The 19,374-nt window shown below is 53.4% G+C and overlaps 1 protein-coding gene across 6 annotated transcripts in view; it reads left to right on the top strand.

Moving 5' to 3' along the window:
- The first annotated feature begins 8,053 nt into the window (after positions 1-8,053).
- The window catches only part of KMT5B (lysine methyltransferase 5B), a 53,478-nt gene continuing 42,157 nt past the window's right edge, over positions 8,054-19,374 (top strand). For 2 of the 6 annotated variants that reach the window (XM_037062533.1, XM_037062529.1), the window contains exon 1: positions 8,054-8,480. The gene's annotated coding sequence lies outside the window, so the exon portion shown is untranslated. Of the gene's footprint in view, positions 8,481-8,598; positions 8,765-19,374 lie in introns of those variants that run through there. The other 4 variants (XM_037062532.1, XM_037062534.1, XM_037062535.1 and 1 more) reach the window with 4 other exon arrangements.

Raw genomic sequence — 19,374 nt, 5'->3', positions numbered from 1 at the left:
AGAGGCAGAAACGAACGGCATCTGCGATGCTGGGTTGGCATGGGCTTGAAATCTGTGTTCACATGTAGTTAGCTATAGAAGAATAGATGTAAACGTATTTATAGATACATACATACATGCAGACGTGTGTGTGCTACGTATTTATGCACACACACGCACACACACTGTCTACGTCAGTGCCCTGCAGTTGCCCTGAGCACTTCATACCCAGACCTCGGCTCTGCTAAGGGGAACCATTGCTCCTTGGAGAACCGACTGATCGTGGGGCCAGAGGGAGGTCTATCAAAGAGGGTCAGAGGCCAGTTTAAAGAGGTTCCCACTGGCCCAGGCTGGGGCCACTGGGCAGCCAAATACATCATGATGTAGGGGGTTGAATGCTGGCCTCCCCAAAAGATGGGTCCACATCTTAATCCCCAGAACCCTCAAAATGTGCCCTCACTGGGGGACTAGGTCTTTGCAGATGTAATTATAGGTCAGGATCCTGAGATGAGATCATTTCTGGGTGACGTGGGTGACGTGGCTAAGTCCAAGGACAAGTGCCACACGAGAAAAGAGAGGGGCATTTGACACAGAGAGACACAGGGGGAAGGCCACGTGGACAAGGAGGTGGACGGATGCAGCCGGAAGCCAAGGGAAGCTGGAGCCACCAGGTGCCAGGGCAGTTGAGACAAGACCCTGCCCCTAGAACCTCCAGAGGAGCAGAGCCCTGAGACTTCCTGATTGTGGGCATCTGGCCTCCAGGCCCATGACAGAATAATTTTCTGCTCCTTGAAGGCTTGAGTAGCTTCCTTGCTGGGTTTAAGGCCCTCTGTAAAGAGACCCTGTGGGAGCCTGGGCCTGGGTTCGGGCTGGTGCAACCTGCTCTGCCTTCAGAGGCTCAGGCGCAGGATGCCGACTCCGACCAGCAGGCGGCAGCCTGTGGCTCTGGGAGGGGCCTGTGCCTGTGGAGTCACCGCACTGCCACACTGCTCTTCCCCGGCCCCCCTCCCCACCACGGGGATCCATCTGCGTGTCTGCCCGGCCTTGTCCTGAGACCTCCGCCTCTCCAGCCAGTCCCTGCCGACCCCCACTGGCTGTCTCGGGACAACTCGCTGCCCCAAAATGGGCTCCAGTCTGAGATGGAGTTACCAGTGGGTCCGATCGCTCCACCGTGGGTGAGGCCTGGGCACCAGGGAGTGAATTTTGTGCTGGAGGATCATGGGGACAAAGGGACGAAGATTCTGATTCTCGGTAGAATCAGAATTCTCGTCCTTCCTGCTGGCTCACTGGGCACTTGTCGTGGTTCCTCTACTAGGACAAATGGGCAAGAATGGTCACGGAGATGGAAAGGATGCCTCTCCTTCCCCCCTTGGCGACCCAGCTCCCTCCTCACCCTCAGGCCTTCTTGAACTTCTAGCCCCCCCCCCACCTCTGAAACCCGAATGCCATGGCCAAGGCCCCGGTCACCTTCTCTGCCCAGCTACCCAGAACGTTCCAGAGGAATCATCTTCACTTTGGGCTCAGAAAACACCACCCCTAGACGTTTGCCAGGGGACAAGCCCACGGCCCACAGCGTATTTGGGAGGTGTAACAAGGGGATTCGGGGAGATGAGACGAACAAAGAGCTGATTCCATGGGAAGCACATCGATCTGGCCAGAGAAGACCAAGGTCAACTTAAAATTGGCTGGAGACTTCCAGTCTGGTGCAGGCCGGAGAGCAGGTGGGAGGCTGTCCTCCTGGCGGAAGCTTCCGTCAAGTCTGTTAGACACAGAGGCAGGTTTTCCTTCAAACAAAACTCAGCAACAGCCGCAAGGGCAGTGTCCCGAAGGAGCAGCAAGAACCTTCGGGTCCCTCACCTGCACCTTGAACCCGGAACCTGCGCTTGGGAAGGAATCTGGATCATTTCCAGAAGGAATGTCTGGGAAACACCCAAGAAAACACTGTGTTGCAACATTTAGGCGACCCCAAAACCAGTTGTGGAGACGCCGGAGAAGAGGTCACTGAGCAGGAGCCCAGTTCCGTTCCCTTTCGGCCAGATTTCTCCCTCCTTTTTGAGTGCGCCTCGAGTGTACAGAACTGAAACTTGCAGCTGGCGAGTGTGCAGAAGGCCCGCACCTGGATAACCCGCCCCAAACAGGATACTTCTCTTCTCTTTAAATATTTTACTTATTTATTTATTTTTAGGGAGAGGGGAAAGGAGGGAGAAAGAGATAAACACGGACGTGTGAGAGAACCATCAGTCGGTTGCCTCTCACCCCCCCCCCCCCCCGCAACGGGGACCTGGCCTGAAACCGAGGCATGGGCCCTGCCTGGGGATTGAACTGGTGACCTTTTGGTTTGCGAGACGCTGCCCAACCCCCTGCGCCACACGCCAGTTGGGCGAGGATGCGTCCGTCACACCAGGGAGTTTCTCATGGCCCCACTTAGCCCCCGCCCAGAGGTAAACGGCTCTCCAGATTTCGATCTAGGTTTTGTGGTTGTTGTTCGAAGTCAGCGATCTTCCACCAGCGCACCGCAAGAATTTGTAAAACCTGCAACATCTGACTACTCGTCAGGGCCATGGACCTCCTTTCCCTCAGATTGTCAAATTAAAAAAAAAAAAGACAACAGCTGACACAACAATAGCTGTCCAGGGTAAATGAATCAAAATTATACCTATTTTTTGTCAGGTCAGCAAAAAAATACATTTTTTGGTGCGCCGCAGAACTTTAGTAATTAGTTTCTGTGCGCCCTGAGATGAGAAAGGTTGAAAATCGCTGCTCTGAGACATCGCATATTTGGAATCGAACGATTTGTACTCCACAGTTTCTGGTCTCTTTTGCCTCCACGTGATGTTCCTGAAATTTGTCCCTGTTGTCAAATTTCAGAGAGCCCTTATCACCAGGAAGGGTGGAAAGACACGAAAAGGAGTGCCCTCGTGACAGGAGCTCTTTCCTTATGATCTCTGAGCAGGGCCTCATCCAGCAGGCAGAACGCAGCTCGTAGTAGAGTGCTTTTCTGGTCGCTGGGACGCAAGTTGTTTCCAGGTTGGGGCTGTCCTAAATGAAACTGCCACAAGTATCTGGAAGGAAGGGAGGGAGGGAGGGAGGGAGGGAGGGGGAGGGGCAGGCGGAGGAGCAGGAGCGCGGGAGGGGAGGTGAGAACGGATGATGACTTAGACGACAAAACAGAAACCCAAAGTCCACACGGGTGTACATCTACTAATACATTGAAAGTATGTTGAGGAATGAGACTTACTTCCTCTCAAATTCCCTTCATCAAGTGACCCAAGGGAAGGAACATCGTCCCTCTGGGTCGTTGAATCCTGCGCCTCCTGACAGGGCTAGATGAGAAGAACGCAAACTTGCTTCTGTGACATTCTTGCCAAAGATACCTGACCTTGACCTAATCATGAGGAGCCACCAGAGGAACCTCAATTGAAGGACATACCAGAAGATAACGGGCCTGTAACCTTTGGGCGTGCAAGGTCACACAAGCCAAGAGGGGACCGCTTCACAGTGAGGAGGTGGGCCAGAGCCAGGACCGGGGTGCCCAGCATGTGGGACCAGCTGCCTTGAGGCTGTAAAGGACTTCGTTACAGTCCGTGGGAAAACCTGGGTGCGGTCTGATGATTCGTCGGCAGTGACCTAGGAGTGTTAGTTTTGAGGTTCTGGTCCTCGTGGTCTGGTTTTATGGGGGGGCAGCTCAGGTGGAAGGAAATACACCCCAATACACTCAGAAGCCATGGAGCTTCTGGGGGCAACACACAGTCAGGTGGTTAAGGACAGGGGTTCTGTGTCATACTTGGCACCTTCCGAGAAGTTGGAAGTCGTGAACACAGTGAGATTGCCCCCGCTGGCATGGCTCAGTGGGCGGGGTGTCACCCCACAAGCCAAAGGGTCGCTGGTCTGATTCCCACAGTCAGGGCACAGGCCTGGGTTGCGGGTTCCATCCCTAGCTGGGGGCGTGAGAGGCAATGATCAATGTTTCACTCCTTCTCATTCTCCCTCCCTTCTTCCCCTCTCTCTAAAAATGAATAAATAAATCCTTTTTATAAAAAGAGCAGTGAGATTAAGTTTTCCCTGTGCTTGAGGAAACCACTTTCTCAGCTGCCACTGGTCTTTTCTGTGTTGACTTTTAGGCACAGGTGCGGACAGGGTGAGGAAGGCTGGGCCTCTCTTTTTGGTGCTGGTGGAAAGGTAAAGGAGGGTGTGTGTGGAAAACCCCAAAGGTCCCATCCCTCAGGGACACAGGGCTGTACCAGGGGCCGTCTGAAGACCCAGGTGGACCCAAATCCCAAGGGCACCCTTGATCTTGGAAGGCAGGGAAGGGCCTGTGCACTCAATGTGGTGGGTGGTGGGAAGCCTCCTTAAGGGAGGAAACTTGAGCCTGGAGCCAGGACCCGGTTAGAGACCCGCCTCCGGGGGGGGGGGGGGGGGGCCTCCGAANGGGGGGGGGGGCATCCCCCCTTTGTTCTTCGGGGACAGAGCCTCAGCACCCGCAGCCCCGCCGCTGCTCCCGGGAGGCAGAGACGGCCAGCCGTAGAAGCGATGAATAAAGAAAACTTCCAGGATGCTAGGTGTTCATGCCCATGCGTTCTGAGGAGCAAGTTGGGGGAGAACGGGAGCTAGGTGCTGGACCTAGGCCATGGGGAACGTGTCTCTGAGAGGTGGGAGTTTGCCCGCGGGCACGCGCGGGCGCCTGTGTGGCCACTTTCCGCCAGGCTGTATTTGAAATGCCCGCTCAGGCCCCAAGTGCTGGTGGCAGAGGGGAGGTCCAGGCTGGAGGCAGGAATCTGGGTACCGTTAGCACCTAAAGGATTGCAAAGCTGTGCACGAGGAGACTTCGGCAGGCCTGAGGGCTGGCACCTTCTCACACTGGAGAAGACTGGGTGCAGACAGGCTGCCTCATCCGCCCAAAACTACACGGCTGGTGAAGTGGCAGAGCTGGGATTCGTACCTTGTGCTGTGCCCATTTACAGCTGCCATAGAGTCTGGCACTGCTGGGGCCATGGCAGGTCACCTGGCCTTGCAGAGGCTCAGTTTCCTCAACTATCAAAAGAGAGGCAGGCAGTGGAGAGGCCAGTGGAAGGCAAGGATGCTGCAGGGGCCTAGTGGTGCTCAGGCAGGCGACCAGAGAGCCAGCAGCCACCCGGATGGGCCACCAGAATGGTTCTGGGGGTGTCCCCTGCTATTTTCCCACCAGCCTCCCAGTCTCCACACCTGCTCTCCTCAGAACAGCCCTGTCCGCTGGCAGGGGTGGGGCACAGGGCGTGACTCCTGTGTGGAGTCCGAGAGCCAACAGATCACTTTACAGTGAGACACCACCCACCACCCTGCCTGGGATTCTGTGGTCAGCTGGACCTGCAGGCCCTTCCTGTGGGCCCAGGATTCCAGCAAGCAAATCACCCTGCCTGCCGGTTGAGGGGTGAACCTGGCACTTTCAGATGGGAAGCTAGATAGTGATGCATGGTTGGTGAGACCAGACTGGATCTCCAGAGTGTCCCTGGGCCCTGCGGGGGACTGGACGGGGCTCCATGGCCTCAGCCAGTGCCCTGGAAGGGCGCCGCTTCCAGGTCAGCTCCGGGCTGGGCTGGCACTCCTGATGCTTCCGGGGCTGGCCCGGCCCTTCCGCTGACTAGGTCTTTCTTTAGAGTTGCCAATATCTTTCCGTCTGTCCATGGCCCCTGCGGCTTAGCACTTCCACTTTGGGGCATCCAGAGGCTTCACGGTGTAAATGCCGTGTGGGGGCTGGGCAGGTGCCCGGCCACAGTACTTCCTGTCCCCCATCCCCCTTCCTCTGCCAGATGGCAGGAAGAGGCCTCCAGCTGGCCACACTCAGTGTGGAAAAGTCCAATTCGTAGTCTCCCCCTGCTCCGAGAAGGCCACTCCTGCCTGTGCCCTCTGACCAGCTCGGCCCTGGCCTTCCTGGGTGGGGACCCCCAAAGGCACCAAGTGCCTTCAACATGGCTCTATCAAGTTCAAGCCCCAACTCATCTCTGCCTGCCCTGGGCCTCTCAGCTGAGGCTGGAAGGGCAGCTGGCAATGCAGGGGGCCTGGGGGAGGGACAGACCCTCGGCCAGGGAGACTTGAAGGAAGCTCTGCCTGCTCACTCTTCCCTTGCCAGGCTGTGGGCCTGGCCTGCTCCCTTGCAAGTCACTGCCCAGAACACTTGGCCTGGCGCTGGGCAGTGACTAAATGGAGGTGCCAGCATCGTGGGAATCTGGGGCTTTACAGGGTTGGGGTGTGGGTTCCAGCCCCAGGGGCACATGGTGAGCGCCCTGTGCTGGGTGTGTTCTGGAAAGCTGGAGTGTGGAGAAAACTGGCGTTTGAGGCTGTGAAGAGCTGCCCGGGCACAGTGGGACGCGGGGCCTGGGCACCGAGGCCCCGGAGGGTCCACACAGGGCTGCCGAGGCTGCTTACGGGAGGCAGGTGTGCAGGCCTCCCGTGGGCATCCCATGGGGGTGGTGGAGGCAGTCTCAGTGAGATGCAATTTGAGTATTTGGAGCCAGGCACCAGGAAAACATCGGAAAGAAAATTTATTGATATATCAGAAACCAATTAAACCAAAGTAATCATTTATTAGGCGCATCTACAAAGAGGAAAGTGACCAGGTGAATTCTGATGTCACAGGTGAACCTGAGGTCCAGTGGAGTGAAAGAGCAGGAAGCACCCAGTGATGACCTAGGTTTGCTTTACCTGAGGGAGGTGGGGTTCTGTTCCCCCACCCCCCTGTCCAAGTCAGCCTGGGAGCAGCGCGAGGGAGCCTGGAGGAGAGGCAGGTAAGGGCCCTGGGAGGTGTTCTGGTTTTGAAGGTCAAGACTAGCTTCTACACCTGTTAGACACACACCTGCGGTGAATCCGTGCGCCTCAGTTTCCCATCTGGGGAAGGGTCACAAGCATTGTGTCCACCACGCAAGGTCACAGAGGAGGGGGACTGAGTTGAGCACCCGTGTTGTGTTGGTGGTCCCTGGGTCACAGTTCTCGTGGTCGCCTACACTCTCCACTGACCAGCCCGCGGTGGGCGTCTGCTCTGCGCCACCCCCTCAAGACGTAGGGGAGACCAAGGCACGCCTGGGGATCTTCTTGAAATCTGCCAGCCTGCCCGCCTTGCCTCTGCAGGGGCCCCCTTGGGCTTGCCCAGGTCTGGAAGAGGGGGCCTCTGCTCTCGCTGTCCTGCACCCTTCCTAACGTACTCCAATCCCCACTTAGGTCTCTGCTTCCCAGGGGACACGCGCGGGTCTGCCAGCGCGCGGCCACCCCGACTTCTCGATGCCTGCGTTTCCCAGCACGGTACCGGATAAGGGCTCTCTGAGAGCTAGCCAACCTCTCTGCGCCTCAGTTTCCCCGCATGCAAACTAGGAACCACCACGCTTCCTTCCGCCTCCCGGGGGTCGTTTCAGGGGGTAAACGGGATAAGGCACCAAAGCCTGAGACCCGTGTCTGGCATCCACCCAGTGACGGCCGTGTCCGTGTATAACTCTGGTCGTTACTTTGCAGCCATTGTCAGACTACAGGATCCGGAGGGCAGGGCTTCGCGCGATGGCTGCAGCGCAGCCCCGGGAGCGTGTAAGCCACTCGGCCTCTTCCCGACCTGCTTAGGCCCGTCGAGGGGGCTGCATGTTGGGCGCTGGCAGCGCCCAACTAGGGGGGAGTGGCAATGCCACCGTCTCAAGGAAGGTTCGGCACACAGTAGGCGCCTAAGAAATGGCCGGCTGACGCTGGGAAGCCTGCGGCCGGATGAATGCACGCCCTCCCTCCCATGGCACGATGTGGAATGCTGAGGCTGCCCACACGGGCTTTAAGGTGTGTCTGCTTCTAACGACACCCATTTCCACAACAAAGAAGCTCGCCTCCGAGGGACCGCCTCCCCTCGGTGCAACCGGGAAGCGCAGGTGCTGAGGGGCCTGCCGTGTCCCAGGCCTGCCGCGAGTCCAGCTCGGCAGCCGCCCCCGGTGGGTGCAGCTGCACGGAGGGTCTCGAGTGGTGGCCACGCACGAACACCCCACGCCGAGGAGGCGCCCAAGGGGCGTGCGGCGACACCGCCTCCAGCCGCAATTTAAAGGGCAGCGAGGGGCGGAGGGATCCGTGCCGACTGCTCAGCGCGGATCCGTCCGCAGCGAGAGAAGTGCCGTGAAGACTCGGCTCGCTCCCTCAAAATTCGCTGTTTGTTCCTCCGCCGCAGGGGCACCCGGCGGCGGACTCATTTCTTTCTCGGGTTTCTCCGCCTCCCCCCTGCAGAGTCCCGTAAAAGCAACAGAGGTGACTAGGCCACGCGAGCCGGCGTGGTGTCCCTCCGCCCGGCCGAGGGCACTCCTTTTCGTGTCTTTCCACCGTTCCCGGGCCGCGTCCGGGTGGCTCACCGGGGGCGGCGACGCGGTTGCGGTGCGGGCGGCCAGGCTCTAGGGCTATGAGGTGAGGGTGCCCGGGCACAGGAGGCGGCAGCGCGGCGCCAGGACCCAGGACGCAAGCCTCGAACCTGCCGGCTGCCTCTGGGACCCCGCGGCCGCGCGTGAGGCGAGGTGAGGCCCGGGGCGCGGGGGACGCGGGGGCGCGGGGGCGCGGCGCGATGGAGGCGGGGGGCTCCGGCCGCGGCTGGGACTCATTTCCCGGCAGCGGATGGAGCGGGCGGTGCTGCGGCATGTGCCGCCATCTTGGATTTTACTCTCCATTTTTCTCTGGAATTATTTTTTGGTGATTAATTTTTTTCGTGGGACGGGAAGTGTCGTCCGGCAGCGCAGACCCCCCAGCGCAGTGGCCGGGCAAGGGGCCTCGACGCGCCCCGAGGAGCGGGCGGTGCCCGGCGGTGAGCGGGGTGGTGGGCGCCGGTGCGGGGGGCGGCNGCCGGGCCGGGCGGGGGGCGCGGCAGCGGCGGCGGCGGCGCCGGGGGCGGCCGGGGCGCGGGGCCTGCAGTAGGCGCCGCCGCCGGAAGGGAGCGGTAGCGGCCACCGGGCGGCGCGGGGCCGGGCCGCGGCCGCACGAGGGGAACAGCCCCGCCGCTCGCGATTGGGGGACTCTGTTTTCCCTCTTCTCCAATGGGCAGCCGTGAACGGTCTCGCCCAATCTGCTCCCTCGGCCGCGCTCGGCTCGGGGTTGTTTTTGTTTGGGCTCGAGCCTCCTCTCGGCTGTCCTCGCGGGCCGGTCCCCCACCCCTCCCCGCCCCTCGGTTGACAGCGTCTCCGGATCCCTCTGCGCGTCCGGCGCCTCGGTCCCGAGGAAACGCCTGGCTCCGTCGGCAGGATTGTCCTTGCACAGATCCGAGAGGATGTGTGCCCGCGTCGCTCCCGCCTGTGAGAGGGGGAGACGCGCTGCCGAGATGACAGTGCGACCCAACTTGTTGGAATGACACAGAGGCGCCTCGGACTGGACGGGCTCGCTCGCTCTCCTCGGGCGTTTGACCGGTTCTGGAGCTCTCGTTTCCCACCCACGGAGTGGGGGCCGCGGGGTGGAAGTGCATTCTTGGAGTTAATTTTTAAGAACTCGCCAAATGAAACTCACTGTGTGTATGTGTGGGGTGGACTTAGACTCGTGGGCCGATGAACGGATTGGTCGTGGGCGTGACTTTTCCCCGGGGCCTCCTTAGACTTGAGCTGTCCCGGTGCAAGTGCGGGGGAGTGTGGCCCGGCGGACTGCTGTGCAGGGGCGTCGGAGGGGACAGGTGCCCGCTCCAAGTTTTTCCCTTGGTGTTTAATACTGACAACACTCCTGTAGCTTTGGAGGATGAGTAGTAAAAGCATACACATTTTGGAGAGGGAGAGGAAACCATGTTTGCCTGCAATAACCACGGCTAATTGAAAACGTGGGCAAGTGAATGTAAAGAGTTACTTGTATCCGCAGTAGATACAAAGTTACTTTGCAGCCAGGGTTTAGCAACTTGAACTCTAGGTGTGGCCCCGTCAGGGTTGGGGCTCCTTACCCGTGCTCCAGGAGAAAAGTCCAGGACAGCCTCTAATCCCCGCGCGTGTGGGAACTCAGGCCCATTTTTCAGTTTTTAAATTTTCAGCTTTTAAAAATCTCTAACCCTTGGACCTTCTGCTCTCCCTCCCCCAAGCGCCAGCCCTGCTAGTGTTCCTTGCCTCCGGCCGCCGGGTCGCCTCCTGCGCACACCCCGACCCCTCCCGCTCCTCCTCCAGGAAGGCCCGGCAGTGACCGGCAGTGACCGTGTCACCCTCTGGGGGACCCCTCTCTGCGTGCAGAGGTGCGGGCCAGCTGGTCCTTGCTGTCCGGAGCAGCGGTTAACTGCTTTACATTTGGCTGTTTACTTGCCCGACCTCTCAGCTCTCTTGTGAGCCTCTTACCGATGAGCTCAGTTCAGGGGCAGGCACAGAAGAGGAAAGTGTTAAATGTATTAATCTCCAAGTTGTCAAGCTTAGTAATTTGTATTTAGTTTTTCAGAGTGTCCATTCTAGTGTTACTAGTGTTGTCATTAGTAAAACTTAGTTCAAGAGTAAAATGAATACTATGGATATTTACTCTTTATGAAGAGAGTATAGTAGGGCTGTTTTTGCTGCCCATAAACTTTGAAATTCAACTCCCTTTCAGAGCCACTTCCAAGTGCTCTTGTGCCTGTGTCTTCGCCCGTGTCCTGGGGCACACTGAGCTGTGTCCGTGCCTGCCTTGCACTCTGCTCTGGAACCAAGTGCCTGTGGGCAGTGCTGCGGGAGGTGGGCGGGTGGGGACGCGCATCTGAATGCGCCTGTGAAGGAAGTGGTAGCCGGCTGTTTGCACATCTTTGAGCCTAGTTTTGTGGGTGGGGGATGCTGGTTTGTAAATTTTCCCATCATTCATTTGACTTTTATGTATGTGAGTATCAGTTTGTTACAGGACACAAGTACATGGCCTGGATGTGTTGCAAACACACTTGTTTGTATAAGTAATGTGTGAACAGCTCCCTGTCCCCAGGAATGCCCTGCCCTGCCCTGCCCATGGCTTATGAGAGCAGATACTTTCAGATAAATCACATAGACTCCATTATTTCATACTTTCATTATTTTATGAGCTTTACTCTCCACTCTCCAAAATCCTTCTCCACGGGATTTTGTTCGTAGACACGCTCCCAAATTTTAGTCATGCACATCTTACTTTAAATGCACGACGGGATTTTACTGGTTCAAAGGTGTGCCATAGAGAGAACCATCTGTACAGGAAAGAATCCTCGCCTCACTTTTGTCGTTCCCATCAACGTCTAACATTAGCTGTTGACCCCTGTGTTCCGCAGAGGTATTGTATTAGAGTAGATGTGTCATCTTTACGTAGTTGGTGATGGGACCAGAGACCATTTGCACAAAAGGGAAAAAAGTCACAAATTTCCATAACTATTGATGCTCTAACTTACATTTTGTGTCCTGATTTCCTTTCATCATGCTGAAGGGCTCCTAGGACTGTGGACCAGTTGCTCCCTCACTGCCTTTGGCTCCTGCGCCTACAAGCCAGACTTGGGGGCTGGCTGGCATCTGTGTGAGGAAAGCTTAAACACCACCTCGTCTTCGGGGGTTGGCCATTACCATGGCTGCTGTGTCTCCATGCAATTCTGGGGCTGGTTGAAGGAGCTGGAGGAGCACTACCTGTGTTCCAGCTTGCTCTGTCGTTATTTACAGAAGACATTGATAGGGCCAAGCCCGTTTCTCTCTGTAAAATAATCGAATATTAGTCTCTGCAGTCATTTCCAGTCCTGTATTATAGTTTATCTTTTTTTAAAAAGTATTTTATTTATCTTTAGAGAGTATGGAAGGGAGTGAGAAAGAATGGGAAATACAGGTCTGTTGCCTCTTTCACGCCCCCACTGGGGACCTGGCCTGCAACCCAGCACCCGCCCTGACAGGGTCTACCCAGTGCCCCTGTGGTTCTCAGGCCAGTGCTCAGTCCACTGAGCCATAGCAGCCAGGACTATAATTTATCTTTTACACTTAATTGCCACTCTGTTTTCTTGCAGGGGTGTCCAACCTGTGGCCTGCGGGCCGCATGCAGCTTAGGATGGCTATGTATGTGGCCTGTCACAAAATCATAAATTTACTTAAAACATTATGAGATTTTTTTTGTAATTACATGTCACAATATATCTAATACATGGCCCAAGACAACTGTTTTTCTTTCACTGTGGCCCAGAGATGCCCAAAGGTTGGATACCTGTAAGGGCTATTTTAATCATATTTGTACATCTAATTGTGTACGTAGTTCATCTGTAAATTCCTTGTAGTTTTTTTAAAATCAAATTGATGGTACAGTTTACAGTCAGTTGGGTTTTGGAATTGAGAAACTCGGGTGTATCCATGGTTCCAAAAGCTTGATTTTTCAGGTCTGTATGGCTCCTACTTGTCGGTTGCATCTCTGCAAGATGTCTTATTCTCTGTGTCACAACAGCTAAAGGCAGAGGGGAGTAGACCGGGGAAGCATTTCTCCATGATAAGCCTCGTCCTTTTGGGCTGGTGCGCACGTCCTCACACACTGGAGTAAACCCCCTACTGCAGCTTAAACGCCAGAGTTTTAGACCCAGCCTTACTGTTTAATAGCAGTTTGTCTTTAGGGAAGCATCTTCATTGCTGAGCTTTAGCTGTCATAGTCCCTGACTCACCCACATCACAGCGCTGCCACGCTGGCAAACCCTCTGTCCCATGTGTGAGGGTGAAACAAACACCTGTGTTCCAGTTGGGCCTCTGGTTGCGACAGTTGGTCACCAGGTCTCTAATGGCGCTAGGATTGCCTCTCAGGTCTTAGGCAAAAGACCCCTTCCTTCATAGAAGGGTCCTTCTGTGTCCTAGCCTGTGGACTGGTTTTCCTGAAAGCTGGGGCTCTCCGGCGCCCTCTACTGTCCCTGGACACAGCCGGTTTTCCAGCACCATGAACAGTGCCTGTGGCTCCCAGTAGGTTCTTGGTGAATATTGGATTGACTGGATTCTGATCTGCAGAACGATTCATTTTGTCTGTTTCATTTGTATAACAGGATTGATTGAAGTGCTTGATGAAGTTTAATGATCCCTGAGGAGTATTTTCATTTTCAAGGAAATGCTTATGTGGCATGATGTGGAGGGATATATATTTTTAGCAAGAAAACCAACCTGCTCTTAGGAAGGTGGAGCTCCCTGACTGAGGAGAAAAGGGGGGCCTGATCCCTCAGCCAGTGAGCCAGTGGAGTCTGGGGCTAACGAGGCCAAATAGAAACCTTCTTTTTCCTTTCCATTAAAAAAGGAGCAAAAACAGTCTTCATGCCCTGGAAAGAAACAGTCTCCACTGCCCTGGTGTGGCTCAGTGGGTTGAGCATTGTCCTGCAAAACGAAAGGTCGCCAGTTCGATTCTTGGTCAGGACGCATGTCGGTGTTGTGGGCCAGGTCCTTCCTCAGTTGGGAGTATGCGAGAGGCAACCGCACATTGATGTTTCTCGCCCACATCGGTGTTTCTCTCTTTTACTTTCTTCCTCCCTTCCCTTCTCTCTAAAAATAAATACTGAAAAAAAGGGATGAAGTTCCTACGACATCACATCAGTTGTACTGAAAGGACGTTATTTGAGGACCTGCTGTAGGTTTAAAGTTTTGAGTCAGGGTTGTATTGCTTTCTCATATGGTGTAAGGCTTGCTGTCATTTGTAAAGTGGGGGTGATAACAGTAGTATCTTACATGTTAACATAATTCATGTGAATGAATATACTTAATGTACTGCACACGTTAAAGGACTGTGATGGGGAAAATGATGTGGTGCATGGAAGGTCGGCCGCACAGTCCTTGCCTGGTAGTCAGAGCGGTAGTGTGGAATGCCTGGAAAACTAGTGCTGCAGGGTCTCTGTTGTGCCCAGGACTGTGTCCTGTGCCCAGGACCGCCCGCTTGGCCCTGCTGCATTCCGTCCTTCACGCACAGCTGGAGCAGCCGTTTATCTGAACGTGCGGTGGGCGCTGTGCCCCGCACTGAGCACCTGGCCTCCAGCACTATAAGTGGGGCTGCTGCCTGGGAAGGCCTGTCTCTCCACAGCTCATTTCCTTTCCTTCTCTCTTTCTTCTCCTTTTTTCTTTCACTCAACTACCCATGATAAAGCTCAAAAAATTTTATATTGGTTTTATAGAGAGAGAGGGGAAGGGGGAAGGAAAGGAGAGAAAGCAATTTGTTTACTTGCCTTATGTACGCATTCCTTGGTTGCTTTTTGTATGTGCCCTGACAGGGTCAAATGTGTAGCCTTGTTGTATCAGGACGATGCTCTAACCAGCTCAGCTGCCTGGCCAGGGCCTCCCAAGTTTTTTTCCCGCTTCATGGATTGGTAGCACATCATCTTGNGCTGCTGCCTGGGAAGGCCTGTCTCTCCACAGCTCATTTCCTTTCCTTCTCTCTTTCCTCCCCTTTTTTCTTTCACTCAACTACCCATGATAAAGCTCAAAAAATTTTATATTGGTTTTATAGAGAGAGAGGGGAAGGGGGAAGGAAAGGAGAGAAAGCAATTTGTTTACTTGCCTTATGTACTCATTCCTTGGTTGCTTTTTGTATGTGCCCTGACAGGGTCAAATGTGCAGCCTTGTTGTATCAGGACGATGCTCTAACCAGCTCAGCTGCCTGGCCAGGGCCTCCCAAGTTTTTTTCCGCTTCATGGATTGGTAGCACATCATCTTGTCAAAAGGTGTGAATTACTTTAGGTAGGTGATTATATGTTCCTGAGGCTGTTTCTTTTACTCCAAGACCTTCTGCTCTGAAATACTGTGATTTGTCTTTTTTTAAAGATGTATTTTATTTACTTATATTTAGAGAGAGGGGAAGGGACAGAGAGAGAAACATCAGTGTGTGGTTGCCCCTCGCACACCCCCTACTGGGGACCTGGCTGGCAACCCGGGCTTGTACCCTGACTGGGAATTGAACCAGCCACCCTTTGGTTCACAGGCCTGTGCTCAGTCCACTAAGCCACACCAGCCAGGACTGAAATACTGTGATTCTTTTCATTAAAATACTGTTGGAATGCTGGGTAAACTGGGAAGTCCTTGTCAATGTTACTCTCTTCACAGTCCCACTTCTCTCCTGAGTTCTAACACATGCCAGCTTCACCTGGACTGTGCTCCCCTCCTCAAGTTTCACAAATCCAGACTTTCTCATCTTTCCTGCAAACAGGTTCCTCTGTGGTTCCTAGCTCAGTTAACGGCAACCTTGCAGTCACCCCAACTAAAACTTTTGCACCAACTAGAGATTTCTGCTTCAGTTGGGATTCCTTCCTGCACCTCACCATCCAAATCAGATCTGTTGCCAAGTCTTGCCAAGCTTGTATTTGAAACCCTAGAGCTGTTCTCCCTCCCAAACTCACTGCTCCTGCTGCATCGAACTTTCTGACTGGTCTCAGCTCCCAGGTTCCACCAGCAGGACCCTTTCCAGCATACAGCCAGCAGCTTCTCTGACCTCTCATCTGAATAACAGCAACTCCACAGAGGGTGAGAATTAAATGATGAAGTGGCTATAGGAAGCACTAAATAAATGAAGGGAGGAGCTATGACTTACTGGTGTGTTTTTTTAATGGGGTTATAGTTCACCAGATGCACAACAAGCAAAATCCCACTCTAACAAAGCCACGACCCCTCTGATGCTGACTGTGAGTGTGACTGTGGTGTGAGTGTGGTGTGACCTTTAACTCCACAGTGTTGCCAGAGGTCCCCTTCCTTCCCTTTAGGAGCAGCAGAAAAGTAGAGCTGCTCTCGGCTCCGTGGCGTAAAGTCACACCTCTGGGCCTTTTTTATTCTCTTGAAGACTTTTAATGCAGGAGGTGAGGTCATTTTTTTTTCTTGTGGGAGTTTGGTAGGATGAGGGGTGGAGGGAACGTTTATACTTGATTAAGGCTTTGTGAGTAGTGCGCTAACACGCCTGCCCTCTTTGTTTCTGTGGTGGTGATTGATTCAAAAAGAGACAGTTGGGTACCTTTGTTCGCAGTTTCCGCTCATTAACCCTTTTGGTGAACCGAGGAGGTAGACTCTTCGTCTCACTGAGGCCTCAGCAAGGTGGGGCGGCCAGCCCTCGGTCACACGGCTGGAGAGTGGTGAGTGGGAGCCGGGGCGGCTCTTTGACCCCACCCAGGGCGCATCCTGAACTACCTGGCAGACTCAGCCTCGGCCTGTAAGACCCACCCCGAGAGTTGCCTGTTGGAGTTTTTCTTGCCTTTGTCTTCGTGCAGTGAGAATTGATTTTTCTTTGTTTGACTTACCTCGGAACTCCCGAGGAACTGTGAACTGTACTTACAGACTGTTGACACAAGGTGGCATCTGTTTATAGAAAAGTAAAATGCTGTTTGGCTCTCAGGAAGCAGTGACAAAGGGACCCCCGTGGTTTTCCTCCGGAGGCCCTACTGGGTAAGCGGGTGGGTCAGATGTGGAGGGTGGCAAGCAGGTTCTTTGGTTTGTTGTGGAATTTCCTTCAACGACTACATTAGCTGAAACCTGAATTTTAAATGTATTTATTGAGTCAGCTGGAGACACAAATCTTCCTCGCATAGAACCCTTTGGTGCATGTATCAGATGTGAGTAAGTAAGGACCGTGAAGCAGTGTTTTCTGTGAGGACCCAGAGTTCATTACGAGCCACACAGCAGATCAGTGGCCCAGGGAGCGGGTGCCAGTGTTGTGAATGCCTGGTTGTCGACTTGCCGGTAAGTCGTGGATAATACACAGTTTAAAACGTGTTGTGCTGAATGAAAAATTCTAGTAATTTTATTTTTAATTTTTATTGTAAATTTTGTATGAACATAAAAAGTTCAGTCACAGTACTTGGCAGGAAGGTCTTGTTTGACCGGGCTTAAGGCCAGTGTGTGAGCAGTTGCACGCGTGACCAGGATGCCAGCCGCACCTTCGGACTCCATGTAGTGCTCTCTGTAGCTGTTTTTCACACCTGTTGGAGGGGAGAAATGACTTTAAGTGTAATTTAAAAAAAAATATTTTATTTATTTATTTTTTTAGAGGGGAAGGGAAGGAGAGAGGAAAGAAACATCNGTCACAGTACTTGGCAGGAAGGTCTTGTTTGACCGGGCTTAAGGCCAGTGTGTGAGCAGTTGCACGCGTGACCAGGATGCCAGCCGCACCTTCGGACTCCATGTAGTGCTCTCTGTAGCTGTTTTTCACACCTGTTGGAGGGGAGAAATGACTTTAAGTGTAATTTAAAAAAATATATTTTATTTATTTATCTTTTTAGAGGGGAAGGGAAGGAGAGAGGAAAGAAACATCAATGTATGGTTGCTTCTTGTGCATCCCCTGCAGGGAACTGGCCCCTGCAGGAAACTGGCCTGCAACCCAAGCATGTGCCCTGACTGGGAATCGAACCGCCATCATCTGGTTCGCAGGCCCGCTCAATCCACTGAGCTACACCAGCCAGGGCGACTTTAAGTGTAATTTAAAACAACTTTGTTTCTTTATCCTCACCCAAGGACATACTTGTTGATTTTAGAGAGAGGGCAAAGGGGAGTGAGAGAGAGGAATAGAAACATTGATGTGTGAGAGAAACATCGACCAGTTGCCTCCCATAGGTGCCTTCACCGAGGATGAAACCCACAGCTTAGGCGTGTGCCCTGACTGGGAATCAAACTCATGACTTGTTGGTCTATGGGAGGATGCTCCAACCAACTGAGCTGTCCAGCCAGGGCCAAAACAACTTTTTAAAGGTGTTTAAAATCTTTTTTCCTGTTATAACTTGGAACCTTCTGTGTTTCTCAAGTCTGTTGACTCGTAATACAGTAAAAGTACTTTACAGTATTTTTTCGTGTGGTTTACTTTTTCATGGTCTCTTTCAGTTTCCTGTGGGTCCTGTAACAGATGACCACAAACTTGGTGACTTAAGACAACACATGCATTCTCTCTCAGTTCTGGGGTCAGTCCACCCTCAGTTTCACTGGGCCCACGTGAAGGTCCCGCTCAGGCTCCCTCCGAGGCTCTAGGAGAGACTCCCCTTATTGCCTCTTCCAGCTCCTGGGGACTGGCATGTGTGGTGCCGGAGCTCCCTCTGCCCTCGTTTACAAGGGCACCGGCGACAGCATTTAGGGCCCACTGGATGCGTCTCAAAACCTGTAATTTAGTCACACCTCCAAAGACCCTTTTCCTTGTACACTAACACTGGCAGGTTTGGGGAGCATTTTCCAGCCCACCACAGCCTCCTTTAGAGCAGTTAGTGTACCAGTTAGGCCTGATGAGTGGTGCTGCCCTCCAGCCGCCCTGAAAGGGTGGGCAGGACATTTACTGTGCGTGGGTGGGAGACTGCGCAGAAGGGGCCATGCTCTTGCTTGCCCCAGTGGCTGCTTGGGAAAGCCGTGAAATGGCCTCATGTGAGTTTACTCTGTCAAAACTGGGGAAAGAAGGCTGAAGTGATACCTTTAACAATAACATGACACAGGTACCTGTGACTGTGAAGAACTAACTATTCTTTGCTCTGGAATCTGGTGCCAGATACCTAATCCTCACTGAATTTGCACCAGCATCTCCGGTCTTACAGCAACGGCTCTGCCTTAGGTGGCGGCTTAATTGTGAAATCAGAACAAAGTCCCCCACGGCTGCTCTGTCATAGCACTAGTTGAACTCAGTTGCACTGAGTTCTCACGTGCAACTTATTTCTGACAACAGTGTTTATAAGAGCAAGTTTTAGGTTACAGGTGTGATCATGAATTCATGGTAGTCTTCTAGTAAATTGGCAGCTTGAGTGATTGCCCTGTCAAACTGCATTGTAGTATTACGGTGAGGTACTAATCACAAATACTCCTCGTAGCTTTGCAGGGCTTCTTATATTGGTCCAACCATTTGGATTCTTACTAGAGGGTTCCATTGAACTTTGGGTATATATTGATTACAGATGGACTTGGAATAACCATTGTTAAAACCTAACATGGGCCCTGGCTGGTGTGGCTCAGTGGATTGAGTGCTGGCCTGTGAACCAAAATGTCAGTTCGATTCCCAGTCAGGGCACATGCCTGGGTTGCAGACCAGGTCCCCAGTTGGGGGTGTGCAAGAGGCAACCACACACTGCTGTTTCTCTCCTTCTCTTTCTCCCTCCCTTTCCCTCTCTCTAATGATAAATAAATCTTTTAAAAAGCTAATTTGGAATTCTTTCATATATTTTATGGCCCTTTTGTAATTTTAGATTTGAGGGGAAAAACTAATAACCAGTTGGGTGTGTACGTAGCAGTTAGGGTTGAGAGGAGAAAGGGGAGTGTGAGACAGGCCAGACATGTGAAGCACTGGAAGGTGAAACTGATTTTTCACTTAACTGATGGGAAGTTATTAGAAATGACATGAGCCAGAGTGGTCTCACTCCTGGTCCAGTGTGGGCACTTCTGTTCTTTTGGGGAGCGTGGTGTGTGTTTTTCCTCCTTGGACAGTGCTCTCTCTCATTTCTGTGCTTTTTATTTGTGTTCATCTTTCTTGTGCTTATTTTAAATATAAAACTACAGAGAGTCTGGGATTATGACACTTGAGTGTCACGAAGTCCAG

The sequence above is a fragment of the Sturnira hondurensis genome, unplaced genomic scaffold (genome assembly GCF_014824575.4).
Source record: "Sturnira hondurensis isolate 20B ecotype Veracruz unplaced genomic scaffold, ASM1482457v3 Scaffold0014099, whole genome shotgun sequence".
Classification (NCBI taxonomy): Eukaryota; Metazoa; Chordata; class Mammalia; order Chiroptera; family Phyllostomidae; genus Sturnira; species Sturnira hondurensis.
The sequence above is the reverse complement of the archived record's forward strand: the minus strand, read 5'-3'. Positions and strand labels throughout refer to the sequence as shown.